We start from the raw sequence: 17,638 nt of genomic DNA, 5'->3' as shown, positions 1-17,638 counted from the left end.
ATTTGACTACCTAAACAGCTGGGGCTGATCTCAGAGTCCTTCCCTTGCTATTTCCTCTTGGGTTTCATTTGCTCATGCTTCTAGGAGAGAAGAAAAGTCTTTAACAGGCTCCACTCAGACATATTTTATTCCTTTTCATCTGGGGTTGGTCCTTGGCAAACTTGTGAATTAGATGGTTTGTCTGCAGATTAGATGGTTTGTCTTTGGCACTTGCCACCTCTTTTTCTTTACATGTTGTAGGCAGCATTGGGAGCCGAGTACTGGGTGGATGTCAGAAGACATAGGCATTAGCTCTGGCTTGCATCCTGAAAACTAGCTATATGACCTTCAACAAATTATTTCTCCTATTCCCCTAGTTTTGATCTCTATAAGAAGAGGGATTATACTATGTGTTCTCTATATTCTACTAATCTGTAATTCTTTGGGCAATTTCCAACTCAAACATGCCCTGCCCATAGACTTCCTTGGCTCATGTAGGAACATAATATATTTGGGTGGAAGAATTTACATTTTGAAAGAAAACTCCAGAAAGAGAAGCTTAACGGAAATCAGTGAATCCTTATCAGTCTGTGGACTGTTTTAGCTGGAATGGACCATAAAATATCAATGAATGAAAGACCTATTTTCATATTGAAAGGGACCTTAGGGATCATTTAGCGCAAAGCTTTCTCTTTTCAGGAGGAAAACTAGACATGAGAAGAGAAGTGATTTCTTCCAGGTTAAATAGACTAGCAGAATTCAGTAATGTTGACATTTTAGGCACTATGCAGGTAAGTGGGTGACATATTATGTTATGGGGAGCATGTGGGATGGTGGATGAAAAGTGTTCTTTCATTCAGACTACAGGGACATCTACTTTCTCCAGAATGAATGATTCCCTCTTCTCTATAAGGAGATTGAGGAAAATGTTGTGCAGGGAGAAGACTGAGAAGAAAGAGAAGGAAGTAAGGAATCAGAAGGAGGGGAGGAAGATAAGAGGTCTTCATAAGGCAAGAAGGTAGTGATAGCACAGGAGTTGAAGACCAACAACTGAGATCATTAGTGAGATAAACAGATATGATCAACATAGCATTCACTGAGGGAGATGACCAAGACTATAAGTAAGTATGACTGAGGACTGAAGTTCTGGCTTCATAAACCAGATAATTTTGTTGTAGTGAGCTACCAAAAGTGTTTAATGTTGATTTTTCTAACACAAATAATTGCTGCATATGCTCAAAGCATAACTTTTTCACTGTCCCAGAAGAGAAGGTAAAAGACCATGTGGAATATCTTTCTATTCTTCAGGTTATCAAGGAGAATAGTGTTCTTTAAAAAAAAATAGGGACAGTGAAACAGTGAAATAGCAAATAGTGGAATGAAATTGCAGCTTAGGGAAGCAGCAAATAGTGAATAGTAAAATTAGTTCATGGTGAAAAAGAAAAAAGGACATAGACCTGGAGAATCTGGAAGAATTCACCTATTTAAGCAAATGGCAGAGTGAAGAATGTGACACAGTGTAGAGAGAAAGGAAGGAGACCTGGATATATGAAAATAAGAAAGATATGAATAAAATTCTTCCTATGAGGAAGGATAAAAAGTAGTTGTGCTCTAAAGAATGATGATGACAATTTTTAAAAAATCAAGTATTTATATATTTAAGGTTTTAAAAGCATATTATCTCATTTGGTCCTCATCACACCCTGTGATATAGGTGCTGTTATTTTCATTTTTCAGTTGAAAAGAAGACAGAGGCTAAATGACTTTTCAGGTTTGCACAGCTAAGTAAGAATCAAAGTGGGACTTGAAGTCAGGTTTTTCAGAGTCCAAATCTAGTGACATGAAGATTCAGAGATATGATCAGGAAAGAGGTCATCCAGTAAGATCCAAGGAAACAGAGATGAGGAGCAGTGAATGACGACTCCTACAGAGTGGCAAGCTGTTTGTTACCCTGATAAAGAACAGAGAGTTCTGTTATCTTCTCAAGCCAAGGACAGAAAGACAGTCTTCAGATAATTGGCACACTTGATAGAAACCACTACCTTCCCATCATTCAAACTGGGACAAGTGGTGCTTCTAAAATGAAAACTTTGATAAAAATTCCTAAGTGCAAGAAATTGAATACATTAAGGATAGAGCTGTTGTCTTCACCAGTCAAAGGAAAGGGCTTCAGAAGAGAGAGAAAGATTTGGGACATCAGCAATTGCTTAAGATGGTGGGATTTAGATTTCTGGATCATGTCTTAAATATAAGAGTGGAAAATTCTTTGCTAATGATAGAGTGTAACTTCGGCTAGTGAAAATTTGTCTGGAGTCTTGTAATCAAATTAAAGGAACTTCAACTTGAAAAGAGAAGATGAAAACTTCCTACATTGATCCATGAAGCTAGTTGCCACAGCGAGCAGCTGTACTGGAAGAATCTGAATAAAGATATCCAATTGATTAGAGATAGCTAATAATGACCAGGAAACTAAATCCCAAAAAGGAATGAACAAAAGCTTTGGCTTCCAATGTTTCTACACAAATGTACAAAGTATGGGGAATGACAAAGTGAACCAATGATCCTAACATGAGAAGGAAAATTTGACATAATTATCACTGACACTGAGTAGGGTCTAAACCATGTTTGGGATGTTCTGAAAAGCATGTGCTCTATTCAAATAGATTAGAATATATAAAAGAGGGAGGAAAGAGTAAATAGTATTATATATATTAGGAATCTAAACTCATAGAGTGAAGACTTATTAAGGGAGAATTGAAAGTGATAATCTCATATGTGAAAATAAAACATTAGGGTTTAAAATTATAGCAAAATAAAAAATAGTCTTAACTAGAATTTACTAGAACTCAAAGTTGCTACGTATTATCTCCTACTTGATTATCAAATAACATTGCCTATGTGCAAAAAATGGCAGATACCATATATCAGTGTCTTCTGATATTTATAAGATAGAATTTAGTTTATTTTCATAAAACTGCTACTATTTGAATCCTTGTAATTTGTACTATCTATGCTTGTACTGTATCTGAGAAGTCCTTGAAGCTGTGATTTACTATCATAAAAAAATAGGTTTGTTTTCTTTTCCCATTCCATTGGTAAACACACTGTTCCCAAGTTGTAACTTTAATATAAGACTCTACCGTATGATGTTGCTTCTTACTTACAAGAATTTATTAGATCCGGATATTTTGTGACAAGCTGGGATTCTTAGTTGATAGAAAGAAGTCTCTTTGTGGTACTCATTTTTTAAACAGTCAGTCATCAAGGACATATTAAATGCTTGCTATGAACTAGATACAGTGCTAAGCACAGAGAAATACAAAGATGAAAGACAGTCTCTACAGCTGTTTGAAGACTTTCAAATAAAAACATAAATAAAAATATATCTGATCACTAAACACAATGTAAAGTGACTCAGTTTATTTTCTCTGACACATAGAAGCATATTATATCCCACTTAGACAAAAGGAGGAAATACATAAGGTCCTCCAAAAACAAATTAGAAACCTTGCATGGATATAATCGTGATGGGGAATTACATTTTTTGTCTCTATCTTTGTCTCTGTTTATGTCCTTTCTCTCCCCTCCCCTTCTCAGGAACTCCCTCCCCTCTCTCTGTCTCTCTGTCTCTCTGTCTCTGTCTCTGTCTCTCTCTGTCTCTCTCTCTCTCTCTCTCTCTCTCTCTCTCTCTCTCTCTCTCTGTCTCTCTGTCTGTCTCTCTCCCTCCATCTCTCTGTCTCTCTTTCTCCATCTCTTTCTCTGTCTCTCTCCCTCTGTCTCTGTCTGTCTCTGTCTCTCCTCCCCACTCTCTCTGTCTCTGTCTCTTTTTCTCTTTGTCTGTCTCTGTCTCTCCTCCTCCTCTCTGTCTCTCCTCTCTCTCTCTCCCTTTCTCTGTCTCTCTCTATCACTCTCACTCTCTCTCTCTCTGTCTCTCTGTCTCTCTGTCTCTCTTTCTCTCTCTCTCAATCTCTCTCTCTCTTTCCCTCATTCTATTTCTTTCCTCCCCAAAGCAAAGCTTCTTATAACTTTTGGAATTGACTTAATGATCATTTTACCTTATGCTCAGAAACCAAAGATAAAACTTCTATTTTGGACTTTAAAGTAGTTGCTGAAGAAAAATGATGGGAATTTTGGAAGGAAGTCATCACTGCATCATAGAATACATGATGTGAGGACAATGTATTTAAAGCAGTCAAAGAAAGAATAAATAATATCCCATGGACTAAAATTCTTTGTGAGAAGTCATCCCAGAAAGGAGGTGATCTTCTCAATGATTAACTTCCGTAAACACAAATAGAAATAATATCATAAAATCATTCTCTATGAATTTATGAACCATCTTTTAATATTTAAAGCACAGTGTCAACTGTTTGGGATATAAAGAAAAAACAATAAAAAATATATTGTCCTCAAAGATCATCCATTCTACTGATGGGAAGGAAAAGTGGGAGTATTTAAGAACACTCATGTGAATTCCAGTAGTCCTGATCAAAAAGAATTTTTAAAAGGTATCTAAAAAGATGAAAGCAAGGGAAGGAATACCATACTATACTATACTATACTATACTGTACTGTACTGTACTGTACTGTACTGTACTATACTATACTATACTACACTATACTAAACTATTCTATACTATATTATTCTATACTGTAGTATAATATAATATAGTATAGTAACACTAATATAATATGATACCATAATAAATAAAAATGGGATCAGGAATGCAAAAACTCAAAATGAATTAATATTTTCAATTGAAAAGACAACAAAGAAGGTTTTCAGCTATAATTGGGGGAAAAGGATCTGAAAAGATAGCACCACTACTTGTGGAATTGTAAGGCAGCAGATGGCACATGGGATAAAACACTGTGTCCACTGATAAGAAATCCTCAATTTAACTCCAGTCTCAGACACTGGCCATGTGATCTTGGGAAAGCCATCAACCTTTGTTTGCCTCAGTTTCCTCATGTATAAACAGGTGATAATAATAGCACCTAAATTCAAGGTTGTTATGAAGATCAATGAGATAATATTTCTAATATTATAAATATTCATATTTATTATATAATATAAATAAAATAAAAATAAATAAAAATACTTAGTTCAGTTCTTAGTACATAGCAGGTACTTTATAAATGCTGGTCATTATTATCACATTAATATTGATAATGATAACGGAGAAGAGACAGAAGATGACATTGCTTACTTCTTCCTTTGCCTTTGTTTTTCTCTGCCAAGGAGAATGATCTTTGTACTAGAAAAGACAGCAAAAATGGATAAAAGCAAGTTGATACCAAAGATAGAGAAATAGGGGAGCAATTAGGTCCCCTTGGTGAGTTCAGATCACTAGCCCTTTACTCTCTACATTCCAAGGTTTTGACTGAAAAGGTGGCAACGATTAATAAATTGGTGTTAGTGATCTTTGTAAGATCTTAGAAAACAGGATATACTACAAGACTAGCAAAAGTACAGATGTCCTGATTTTAAAAAGAACCAAAGGACTGTAAACTAGCAAGCTTGCCTTCCATTCCTGAAATGGAATAGGATGGAATAAATGTTATTGAATTGATTTGAATCACCAAAAAGAAGTTTGGTTCCTCTCTAATGGTTATAGAGATTCAGCTTGTCTTCATCATGAACAGATCATACCAGGTCTTCATTTCCTTTTCTGACTTACTAAAATTGGTCCATCTGCCCTAACTCCTTTTTTATGTCTTTTCTTTTTCTGCTTCACTAGACATTCCCAGCACAAACCCCCTAGATTAGGTCTAGATTAAGATTACCATGAAGGGGATGAACAGGGTGGTCCCTTGGACTCTCTAGGCCATCAGGGCCCTTGAATTCCCCCAACCCTCATTTTGTCAGTCCCAGCCTAGCTCTTGGTTCTGTTTGAGTTTTATGACCATAGCCTCTGTTTGAAAGGTCACTAACTGATTTCTAACCCTCTTTCCCTACCTACCTCAGTCATCCACTTTGGGATTGTATGAACTCCATTTTAAACATGTGACTTCTCCAGTTATCAACCCAATAAATTGTGTGAAGTTCTCAAGATTTTGCTAAAGCATGTAGTGAAATCTGATGTGTTATTTTTTTTTTTTGCAAGGCAATAGGGTTAAGTGATTTACTGAAGGTCACATAGCTAGGTAATTATTGTCTGAGGTTGGAGTTGAACTCAGGTCTTCCTGACTCTAGGGCTTGTGCCCTATCCACTGCACCAACTAGCTGCTCCCTGATGTGTTATTCTTGAGGACAAGATGGAAAGATGTGAAGCAGGCATTAGTTCAGTTGGGTAGAATAGATTGAATTTCAATGAGAGGAAGGGGGAAGGGAATAAAGATTTATTAAGTGTGTCAGGCATTGACAAGTATTTTCTAGATATTATCTCATTTGATCCTTGAACTAACCTTAGAAAATAGTTGCCATCACCATCTCTATTTTAAGGTAAGGAAACTGAGGTAGAGAGAAAATTACTTCAATGAGTCAGCAATCAGGTCTTTCTTACCCCCAAATCCAGGCATAGATAACATTTTTATTAAATTTACAGGTGATACCAGGGGAGGGAAAGCTAATATGCTGGATGATAGATCTGGGAAACTAAAAAAAAAAGATCTTGACATGTTGGTACACTGGGGCTGAAAATTAAATGAAATTGAATGGAGATAATGGAAAGTTTAAATATGGATTAACAATATAAGTTACATAAGGATGAAATGATGGTGCTATGGCTAAAAAGTCCTCCATCTGAAAAAGATCTGAGGGTTTTATAATGAACTGCAAGTTCAGTGTCAGTCACCAGTGGAAATGGAAGCCAAAGATATTAATTTGAAATTAGTCTGAATATTGAGAGAGGTTTATTATTCATAATATGTGGGTATACCAGAGTACCCCACTGTACTCTGGTCAATCCAGGCCATATTGGTTCTGTGCTGGTTACTGCATCTTAAAGTGGATCTTGAACTGGAGAACACCCAGAGGAGACCAACCAGGATGAGGAAGAGCCTCCAAATCATGCCAGATGGGAGGGGTTGAAGGAATTGGTGGTGATTAGATTGGGGAAGATTGAGGGAAGGGCATGTCTCCAAATATATGAAGGGCTCTGATGGAGAAGGGAACTTGGCCTGAAAAGGTCTTAAAGAAATGGGTAGAAATCACAGTTAAATGTATAGAAACAAACTTCCTAACAATTCAAACTATCTCAAGCTAGAGTGGACTGATTAAAGAGTTTTCTTCTCATTACAAGGAAAAATTGGGTGATGTTGAGTACTTGGGTGGATAGGTAGAAGAAGGAATTCTTCTTCAGGGATGAAATGGACTGTATAAATGGTCTCTGAGGTCTTTTCCAAATCTGAGGTTCTGTGACCTTATTATGGGTAAAAATTATAGAATGGCTAAAAGATCGAAGTCAATGCCTACCCTTCCCCTTCTTCCTGCCCCTCTGCTTGCTGGAACATGGGGAGTTGACCAATAGCAAGAGATGTTCTCACCCTATTCTCACAACTCTATCATTTTGTTCAAACCCTCTCCTTTTACCAAATTTCCTATTATTGTTGAGTTCCAAGCTGTCTCATTACATCATCCTCCCAGTCTTACAGGTTCACACTATAGGAGTCATCTTTGAATGTTCATGCATTCTTGCCCCTTTTTCTCCATACCCAATTTGTTGCCAAGGTCTATGAATTTCACTTTTGCTACTTCTCTCAAATATGCCCATTTCTCTTCTCTGGCACTGCCCCTACCCTGATGCAAGCCGTCACTTCTTGGTGGATTATTGCAATAGCTACTGATGGGTCCACCTCCCTTGTCTCTGCCCATTCTAATCTGTCCTCTAAAATGGAGCTACCAAAGTGATTTTCCTACAAAACAATTCAAAATATGTCACCAATATCCCTTCTCAATAAACTTCCTTGCTGTTTTTCAAGAATTTTTCCATGTCCAAATCTTTGTGACCCTATTTGGGATTTTCTAGGTAAAGATACTGGAATTATTTGCCATTTCCAGGACATTTCACATATGAGGGAACTGAGGCAAGCAGGGTCACACAGCTAGTAAGCATCTGAGGCTGAATTTGAACTCTGGTATTCCTGACTCCACATTTTGCACTTTATCTACTATCCCACCTAACTGCCACAATAGATTCCAGTGGATACCTATTGTCTCCAGATAAAATGGGAAAACCTGTATTTGGTGCTGCAAACCTTCATAATCTATCCCTCCCACTTCTTTCTCCTTTCTCCTCACCATGTATTCTTTCATCCAGTGACTCTGGCCTCCTTGCTCTTCCATCATAAAGATCATTCTCTGGTTCTCTCCCTTGTTCGGAATCTCTCCCTCCTCATCTCTAGCTCCTGGCTTCCTCAGCTGCCTCCAAGTTAAAGTTAAAATCTAACCTTCTATAGGAAGTCTTGTTAATTCTAAATTATTTCCCTCTTTAGTTCTTTTCTCTTTATCTTTTATAATACTCATTTGTACATTTGTTTTGCTCATCTCCTCCATTAATCATGAACTCCTTGGGAGAAGGGACTATCTTTTTGACTCTTTTTTGTATCCCTGGGTCTTGCCTACATTGTAGGCGCTTTTTGACTGGCAACTATGGTAGATGCTCCTGTGTCCTGAGGACACAGAAAGATTATTAGTCCCATCTGGTAAATTTGGATGAGGCCACATCTTGTGCCCACCCCTATTCCCCCTTCCTCCTGACTACTATTCCTGCCTTGCTCAATCTTTTCTCTTTGGGAAGCTTCAGGGCATTTAGGAAACCTACGGTGGTTGTTGTTGTCGTTGTTGTTGTTTTGGAGGGTTAGCTATATAAAATTGAACACACAGTCAGACTTTCATCATTCACACCAACTCTTCATTTGGCTGAATGCCATAGAGCTGGGGAAAATCATCGGTCCTCCAAGCCTATTATTCCGCAACTCTGGCATGCATATTATTTAGGAACATGAATGAATAAATAGTATTTAACCTCTAATTTTCATTTTCAAGATATTGCTTGCTGAGCATCTGTTAACATTTGGGTCAAATGTCTCAGGATTCATATATATATATATATATATATATATATATATATATATATATACACACACATATGTATATATATATATATATAACATATATATATATATATATATATATATATATATATACAACCCCTAGCAGAATGTCCTATTTATGAGTTGCATGTGCTCTCCCTTGACTGGCATCTAGAGGTGTGGCTGCTTCTGGATCTTCTTAACCCATATCAGCCATGGCACCATCACAAATGCCATGGTGGAATGAATATTGGACTTGCAGGGAATCAGAAGATCTTGGTTTTATCCCTGATTCTATCTCTAATTGGTTATGTGACCTTGGAAAATCCCAAACCTGTTTCTACCCACATAAAGTAAAGTGGGTTGGGCAAGCTGACCTCTTACAAGTCAATCTGTTATGTTCTGTAATCCAAATTCTATAAATTACATTGTTCTTGTCCATATGAGAAAACTAGTCTTGAGTCCAGTTTCATCTTGTCTATATAAGGAAAATCTAGTCTTAAGTTCAGTTCCATCTTGATTATATGAGAGAACTCTGGCCTGGAGTCCATTTTCATCCTGTCTATTTGAGGAGACTCTAGTCTCAAGTTTAGTTCCATCTTGGTCTATAGGAGGAAACTCTAGTCTTAAGTTCTGTTCTGTTGAATTTTACTTGCACCTCCCTAGAAAACCTGACTCAAACTGATATAAGAGACTGATGTTTTCTCCTATGACTTACAGTTTCCATGTCATCTGAGAGTCTCATAAAAGTAAGTGATGTCAGGGCATACCAAGTGGCAAATCAGGTGAAGAAGATCCAATAGAAAAGAGATGGGAAACGTTCCTACAAACTCCCTTGGATATGTGCCTCTTTCATCCATATCATTCTCTCCTGAGCACATCTGATACAGCTTATACAAATTGGGAAATTTGAAGAAGAGATCCAACACTGCCCTCATATCAATTTCCTATGCAAAACTTTTAGAATTTGTCCAATGTTAGGGGTGGCTAGGTGTTGCAGTGTATAGAGCACTGGCCCTGGAGTCAGGAGTACCTGAGTTCAACTCCCGCCTCAGACACTTAATAATGACCTAGCTGTGTGGCCTTGGGCAAGCCACTTAACCCCATTGCCTTGAAAAAAATCTAAAAAAAATTTGCCCAATGTATCTCTCATATTACTTTGTTTTCTTTTCCTCCTACACAGCCTGTGAGACACTTCCCCTAAACCCCTATCACTACATTAAAGTAATCCTATATTAGGCAGCACAAACAAGTTCACTCTTTTGGGAAAGTTCCTGTGAAAACAGGTTTCTAGTAAAATCTCATTATCCCAGATCCCTGGATGATTTCCTCTCTAACCTCTCTCACATTCATTTCCAGGGTCGACTTTGACTTAAGAATCATCAGTGGCTTCTCTTTGCTTAGAAATAAAGTCCAAACTCAACAGAATGGTCTTGAAAATCCTCCACAATCTTGAAAACCCTTCCCAGATTTATCTCTTCCTCAGTCATACTGGCCTGGAATGTGATACCCAACTGTGGTACAATGGAAAAGACCATTGGATTTGGAGAGTTAGAGACTTTGGTTCAGTGACATCTAGATCTTGACCTTTCTGGGCCTCAATTCCCCCCTGTATAAAATGGGAAGGATTATTTTAGATGGACTCTGAGGGTCCTCCTAGAACTAGAGCTTCCTTTGTCCTCAAATCCAGAGCTTCTGGTTATGTCCATAGTTCTCTCCACCTAGAATGTTTTCTGACCACACTGCTAACTCAGAGCTTTGTCTTCAGTGATTCCCCAAACAGATGTGAATTCTCCCTTTTCTCATCCCCACATCATTTTTATTTGTATCTCTACAGTAGAACTGATTACATTGGACTCATTATACTTCTGTTCATATTTTGTCTTACCCCCATGAACTCTATGAGACCAGAAGCTTCCTGGAGGCAGAAATCATTTCTGATTTTCCAGCAGCATTCTTTACATATCATTTGTACTTAAAAAGCATGTGACTTAATTATTCTTAATAGATACAATGGTCATAATTACCTTCAAAATCACCTGATAGTGTCCTGCATGACAGAACTCAGCAAATCTTTGCTGAATTGAACCTGAACAGAAACAACTGGGAATATTGCCCACAAAGGCTACCAGTATCTACATTGGATATGATGAACCTTTTCAGGCCTGGCCCCAAGAGTAGCAAGGTTCTGAAGGAGGCACTTTGTCTCCTTCCCCTTACTCTTACCTTAAGGTCCCTTTTCTCTTACTCCCCTCCAGGTCAGTATTCTCATATAATTTGAGTCTGTCAAGAGGAGAGTTAGATAAACATCCACTTACTAGGCTTCCATGTCCATTCCCAGTGTCACCCTGCTTTTTGCTCTCCAGTTATCATACTCATTTTCTTCTCCCTTCCACCAACAACTTGGACTTTGTTATGGAATACATTTAGTTCTGAGAGAGGTGAACCTTTCCTTTATCTGTTGGGGATCTAGGTTTCCACACCATTTCCTGCCCGTCTTATAGTGTATGTCCCAACCCCTTCCTCTAGTTCCCTTTCATGTGTTGTAGAGGACAGGAGAGTCTTGCTTTTATTTTTATTCCCAGCACTTAGTATATCTGACACATAGTAAGCAACTATGTGCTTTCTGTCTCTGTGTCTCTTTCTTTCTCTCTTCCATCTATACCCATGTCTTTTTCTATTTCTGTTCTATGCATGCATCCATCTGTTATCATCTTTCATTATCTCTCTGTTCCTCTGTATGTCTATCCATCCAAATATTTATCTAACCATCTTTGTAGCTATCATTACCCACTTACTTACCTGTCACATGTAGAGTTTAAATGATAAGAGCTTAAAACACATTGTCACTCTAAGAAGGGATAGCTAATATATTACCAATCTGAGGAAATGTGTTTCAAGGGAAAGGCACTGTTTAGTATAGTTCTAATGTGGGAATTTCAGTCACTATGGTACCTTGGTGAGACTTTTGGGGGTATAGATGATATTACTATAGCATCTCTTAAATCATGAGTAGCAGCAACATGTAAAGTAAAAATTAATCTTTTCAGTAATCTTCTGGTGAAAGGGGTTATCCTATTTGACAGGGAGATCTAATTAGCAAATGAAAAAGTCCTTTTAGGGAAGATGTATAGGAATGAGAAGGGCTAAAGTTATGTTTTTAAGGCTATTTACATTTTTGCAGAATTTCTTTTGCTACCCATGGATGTTTTAGAAAGTTCTTAGTTAACCAATCCTTAAATTCAGTTCTGAACTCAAAGGTGCCACTCATTGCTTGATCTCCTTGGCTTTCAACAGCATCCAACATCCCTGCCTTCTTAAAGGGTACACAAATGCCAGGAAAAGTCTGTCCTTACCTAGAAGAGTTGATCGGTATACATGTGGTTTGATATGAAGGATGTTGGGCAAAGTTCAGACTCAAAATAGCCTACTGCTGCCTTTTCATTGTGATGCCCGAAATTTTACCATTTGAGATTCATTGCTTTGAGTCTTCAAGACTTCCAGGGTTTCCAAAGAAAACATATAATAATTAACCAGTAACCAGTATTTTGGCATTATCTGAAAATCAATGGAGAGCAAGGCATTTTTGGCATAAATGGGAGGTTCATAGATATAAGCGGGTAGGGAATGGAGAAGAGCTATTAAAAAGGAAAGCTAGTGGCAAAGACATAGTTGACTCCATAGTTTTGACCTCAAGTGAAGTCTGGAATGATGTGTAATTCCATCTCCCTGATTGCATCTATCTTGTAATGTGAGGATGGAGAAGGGGAGCGGATTGGGAAAAAGAATCCTGGTTACTCCTCCTGTGAATCAGATTTGTAGAGAGAACTCAAGAACTAGAGACTGTGGGAAAAAAATAAACCAAGCAGGGAGAGGTTACTTTTCATCTGATAGTTAATGCTCCTGTCCATGCTAGTCATTAATCCTCTCTAGACATTTTGTTGAACCCCTATATGTCAAGACATGGATAGTTCCCTGAAATATTTTTGGAGGTAGAGTTAAAATGTGCATCTATGCAGATGCTAAAAAGGCCATGCTCTGGAGAAAAAAGCATATTATGGAGCTGAGAGATGATAGGAAGGATGAACCTATGCATGGTGAACAATGGTAGAAGGGAAAGAGCAAAACAAGTGACCAACAGTAAAGATACCATTTGATGGAAGAGAGAAGAAAACCATCTGTTTTTGAAACAGTTTCTTCTGACTCATATGAAACAGATCTTTCTGTGCTAGAGACCAGATATCCATCTACTCAATTCTCCTGTCAGGTATTTATTTTAGGAGAAAGGTAACATTAGTTTAACAGGGAGATAAAGGTCAGTTGTTCACCTTTGAATAAAAACATTTTGCCTGAGTATTAGACTCCCTTGTCAGTCTATACTGACAGCTGAAAGCTGAAAAATGATTAGGAGAAGCTGGAAGCATTTGGTGTTGAGAGGTAGTCTGGCCTTATTCAAAGAGCAGAGCTATAAGTAGGGTAAGGGATTTGGTGTTTTGAATCAGGGTAACAAAATCCAGAGATTGTGCTTCCTTCCTGTGGTGGTCTTCTGGCCAATTATTTCATGGGTGACATAAGGCACCCTTCTCCTCAACTGCATTGCACATGTGTATGATCTTGGACTATCCCCATCTTCCTGTGGCCCTGCCTCCTCCCACTGCCTTCCAGCTTGCTAACCATGACCTTCTTTTTTTGCCTAGAAATGTATGTTGACCAAAATGGGATCTTAAGACTTTCCTGCACTCTGGGGAATTTTCCTGACACTGTCCTATAGGCTTTGGTTTCTCCTCAACTAGTTCATTCAACCGAATTTGCCCTGGGTGGCAGAATTCCTTCTGATGATTTTTGGAAAGAGAATGCTGGGTTTAGAGTCAGAAAACCTGGGTTCAAATCCTAACTCTGTACATTCCTACTTATGTGACCTTGGGAAAGTCACTACAATGGACTCCAGTGTTCCCTCATCACTGTTGTTCATCCTTCATTTTCTTGTTTTTTTAAGGAACAAGACAAAGTTTTTTTTTATTATTTTTATTTTTGGAAACAACTGGGGGCAACCCCAGGGTCACACAGCTAGTTAAGTGTTTTGAGGCTGGATTTGGACTCAGAGTCTCTTGACTCTAGGACATGTGCTCTATTCACTGTACCTCCTAACTGCCTCTCAACTTTGATTTTTAAAGAGATATAATATCATGATGTTGGGGTAAAATAGTATATGATAGGTGATGTTTTGACTTTTGACCGATTTAAGTGATGCAAAGTTGCAAAAAATCTTCACTTTCAGTTACCAAAATACAGGGGCAGGACAAAAGTTAGGACGACTGGTCATGATTCAGAATGCACTTCTGACAAGGTTTTAAAGGTTTCCTCTATAGGATCTGTTGGCCATTGCAACAAATTGTTCTCATCTACCTGGAAAAATCTTCTCATGCTTGGGACAGACAGCTCCCTAACTCACTGATAGGTCTGAGACCTGTTATCCTCAAGCTGGCTTGACCCATCGGATAAGATGATTTTTACCAGGGTGTGTCTGCTGCCCAAACTTCAGCTTCATGGAATAATAGGTGAGAGTAGGATGATAGCTAGACACCAAAGTGGATGAGTACTTCTCAAAAGAGCTAGGCAATCCCTCACCCCAAAGGAGCTAGTTTTTCCTGAACACCCCATCTTTAAAATTAAGCATTGGGAGAGGAGATAGTCTGAGAGGACGTGATCCAACTAGATAGTCTCTTAATTCTTCTGGCTTTAATTTCTATGATCCTAAATGACCAGATTTAAGAGGACACCAATCTCCAAAAAAACAGTCTACTTTATTGAACTATTCTCAGTCCTGTCTTAATCCCTCCTTGATTGACTTTCCATTCATGACTCTTTAGGTTCCCATAGATGGAACAACAATAGAAGTGTTTGACACTTTGACATCCTGACTGTTGAGTTTTTCCAGTCCTTTTGTTAAGTACCATCTTGTTAGTTAGTGGGTTTGCCAAGCCTTTGTGTTTAGACTTGTTCACTCAAACCAAGACACTAAGTAAGCTAAACCCTCAGTTAATACTTGATTGATATAGCCATTGGAAGCCATCCCCCATTCTTATATACATATGAAAGAACACTAGAGGAATTAATGGAATTCATCTGTAGTAAAAGAATATTTCTGAATCTCTTTGGAAATGTAAGTCAAAAAATAAAACTTTCTATAGAATCTTAGAGTAGGGATGAACTTCTCTATTTTGATCTTAATCTAGAGCATGAACCTCACCCTATAACATCTCCACCTTCTGATATCATTATAGATAAGGAGATGTTTTTGGTGATAAGGAGCTCACTAACATTTTGGTTACCAAAATGCAGGGGCAAGACAAAAGTTAGGATGACTGGCAGTGACCCAGAATGCATTTCTGACAAGCTTTTAAAGGTTCCTTTTATAGGACCTGTTTCAGTCATCTCCACAGTCATTGGACCAAATTGTTCTTATCTACCTGGAAAAGTCTTCTCATGCTTGGGATAGACAGCTCCCTCACTCATTGATGGATCTGAGACCTGTTAGACATCCTCAGGTTGGTTTAACCCATCTGATAAGATGGTTTTTAAAAGTAAAGGGTAAAAAAGTAAAAAAGAAAACAATTATCTACCTTCAACACTCTTGTTCCTATTCAGAAAATACAACACATACATAGATCATTAAACAGAAGGTAACTTGAGAGAGTATTAATAACTGGGGAGTGGGGATCAAGGAACCATTCACAGAGGAAGTGGAAAAAAGAGAATGGGGGTATCACATTCAAGGCATGGTAGACAATCTCTAAAAATTCCCAAATGAGGGAGATGGAGTCTCCAAACTGAGGAATAATTTGTGAGCTAAATATAAGTGAGTGATGTGAAATAAGAATAGAACAAGTAGATTACAGAAAGATGATAGAAAGCTTCAAATGGCAGGTTGAGAAATATGGATTTTATCCTATGACATAGGGAGTCACTAAAGACTTTTGAGTAGGAAGACAATCATGATCAGACTTGTGAGTTCAAGAAGATAGCTTGACAGCGATGTAAAAGATGGATTTAAGGAGGAGGAGACAGGGATATAGATAGATGTGAAAAATATATATGAAAATATATGTGAAATATATATGAAAATTTATGTTAAAATATACACATAAACATGTATTTGTATATATACACACATTATCTTTATGTACATATATGCATTAATGCATATGTATGTAAGCATATCTGAAATGTAAGACCAATTAGGAGACTTTTATAATAGTTTATAATAGAGCAACTTGGTCCAATAATAATAGGTGAGAGGTGATGAGGACCTAAACTACAATAGTGGTTGTTTATATGCACATAAGATTAGTATAAGAGTTATATAAAGAGAATTCATATTACTTGGCAAATCACTGGATTTGGGATGAGAGGGACAAAGGACAGTCTGCCAAAACAAACTTGCTATATTCTATAAATCATACTACTTGGGGATACAAAAAAAGACAAAAACATGGTCCTTGCAGGGACAGCTAGGTGGCGCAGTAGATAGAGCACCAGCCCTGGAGTCAGGAGGACCTGAGTTCAAATCCGACCTCAGACACTTAATTGCCTGGCTGTGTGACCTTGGGCAAGTCACTCTTAACCCCATTGTCTTAAATAATTTTTTTAAAAAAAAATATGGCCCTTGCCCTCAAGAAGCTTACATTGTAATGAGAGTCAAAATACATATATCTTGTATATAAGATATATGTATATAAATAAAAGGTAATTTTTTTTGTTTTTTGCAAGGCAATGGGGTTAAGTGGCTTACCCAAGGCCACACAGCCAGGCAATTATTAAGGTGTCTGAGGCCGGATTTGAACTCAGGTCCTCCTGACTCCAGGGCTGGTGCTCTATCCACTGCGCCAGCTAGCCACCCCAATTAAAAGCTAATCTTAAAGGGAATGCACTAGCAACAAGGGTGGGTGAGAGGGGAATCATAAAAGACATACTGAAAAAGATGTGGTTTGAGTTAAGATGAGCTCTCTATGATTGAAAGGATGATAGTACCATCAAGGAAGGATGAAGATGAATTCTGTTTTTGACATATTGTGTTGAAATCTTAATGGAACATCCAGGTAGAAATATCTAACAGCCAGAATGTAATGCAGAAATGGAGCTAAGGAGAAAGATTACTGCAGAATATAGATTTGAGAATCACCTGAATAGAAAGAAATGAATGCCTTGAGGGATATTCACGCTTAATGGACAAAAGATGGATGATCAACTAAGAGGATTTGAGAAAAGCATTAAAATGAGAGTAATATTATGAAAGTTGAGAAGAGATCATATGACCTACATGATAGAAGACTAGACATTTTCTCCAATCTCTATGAGCTCTCAAAACTCCATGGTATAAGAATTATGTATAAGTTTATGTTTAATATATTTTATTTTTCCCAGTTACACATCAAGACAATTTTTAGCCTTTATTTTTATTACTTTTGAGTTCTAAAATTTTCTCCCTTCCTCCTTCCTCTCTCCTCTTCTTAAATGGCAGGCAACTTGAAATATATTACATACATGTGCTATCACGTAAAACCTGTCTCCATATTAGTCACAATTGTGAAAGAAGAAACATATCAAAAGGAAAAATACAAAA

Source organism: Macrotis lagotis, chromosome 8, assembly GCF_037893015.1.
Source record: "Macrotis lagotis isolate mMagLag1 chromosome 8, bilby.v1.9.chrom.fasta, whole genome shotgun sequence".
NCBI lineage: Eukaryota > Metazoa > Chordata > Mammalia > Peramelemorphia > Peramelidae > Macrotis > Macrotis lagotis.
This window is presented reverse-complemented; position numbering follows the sequence as displayed.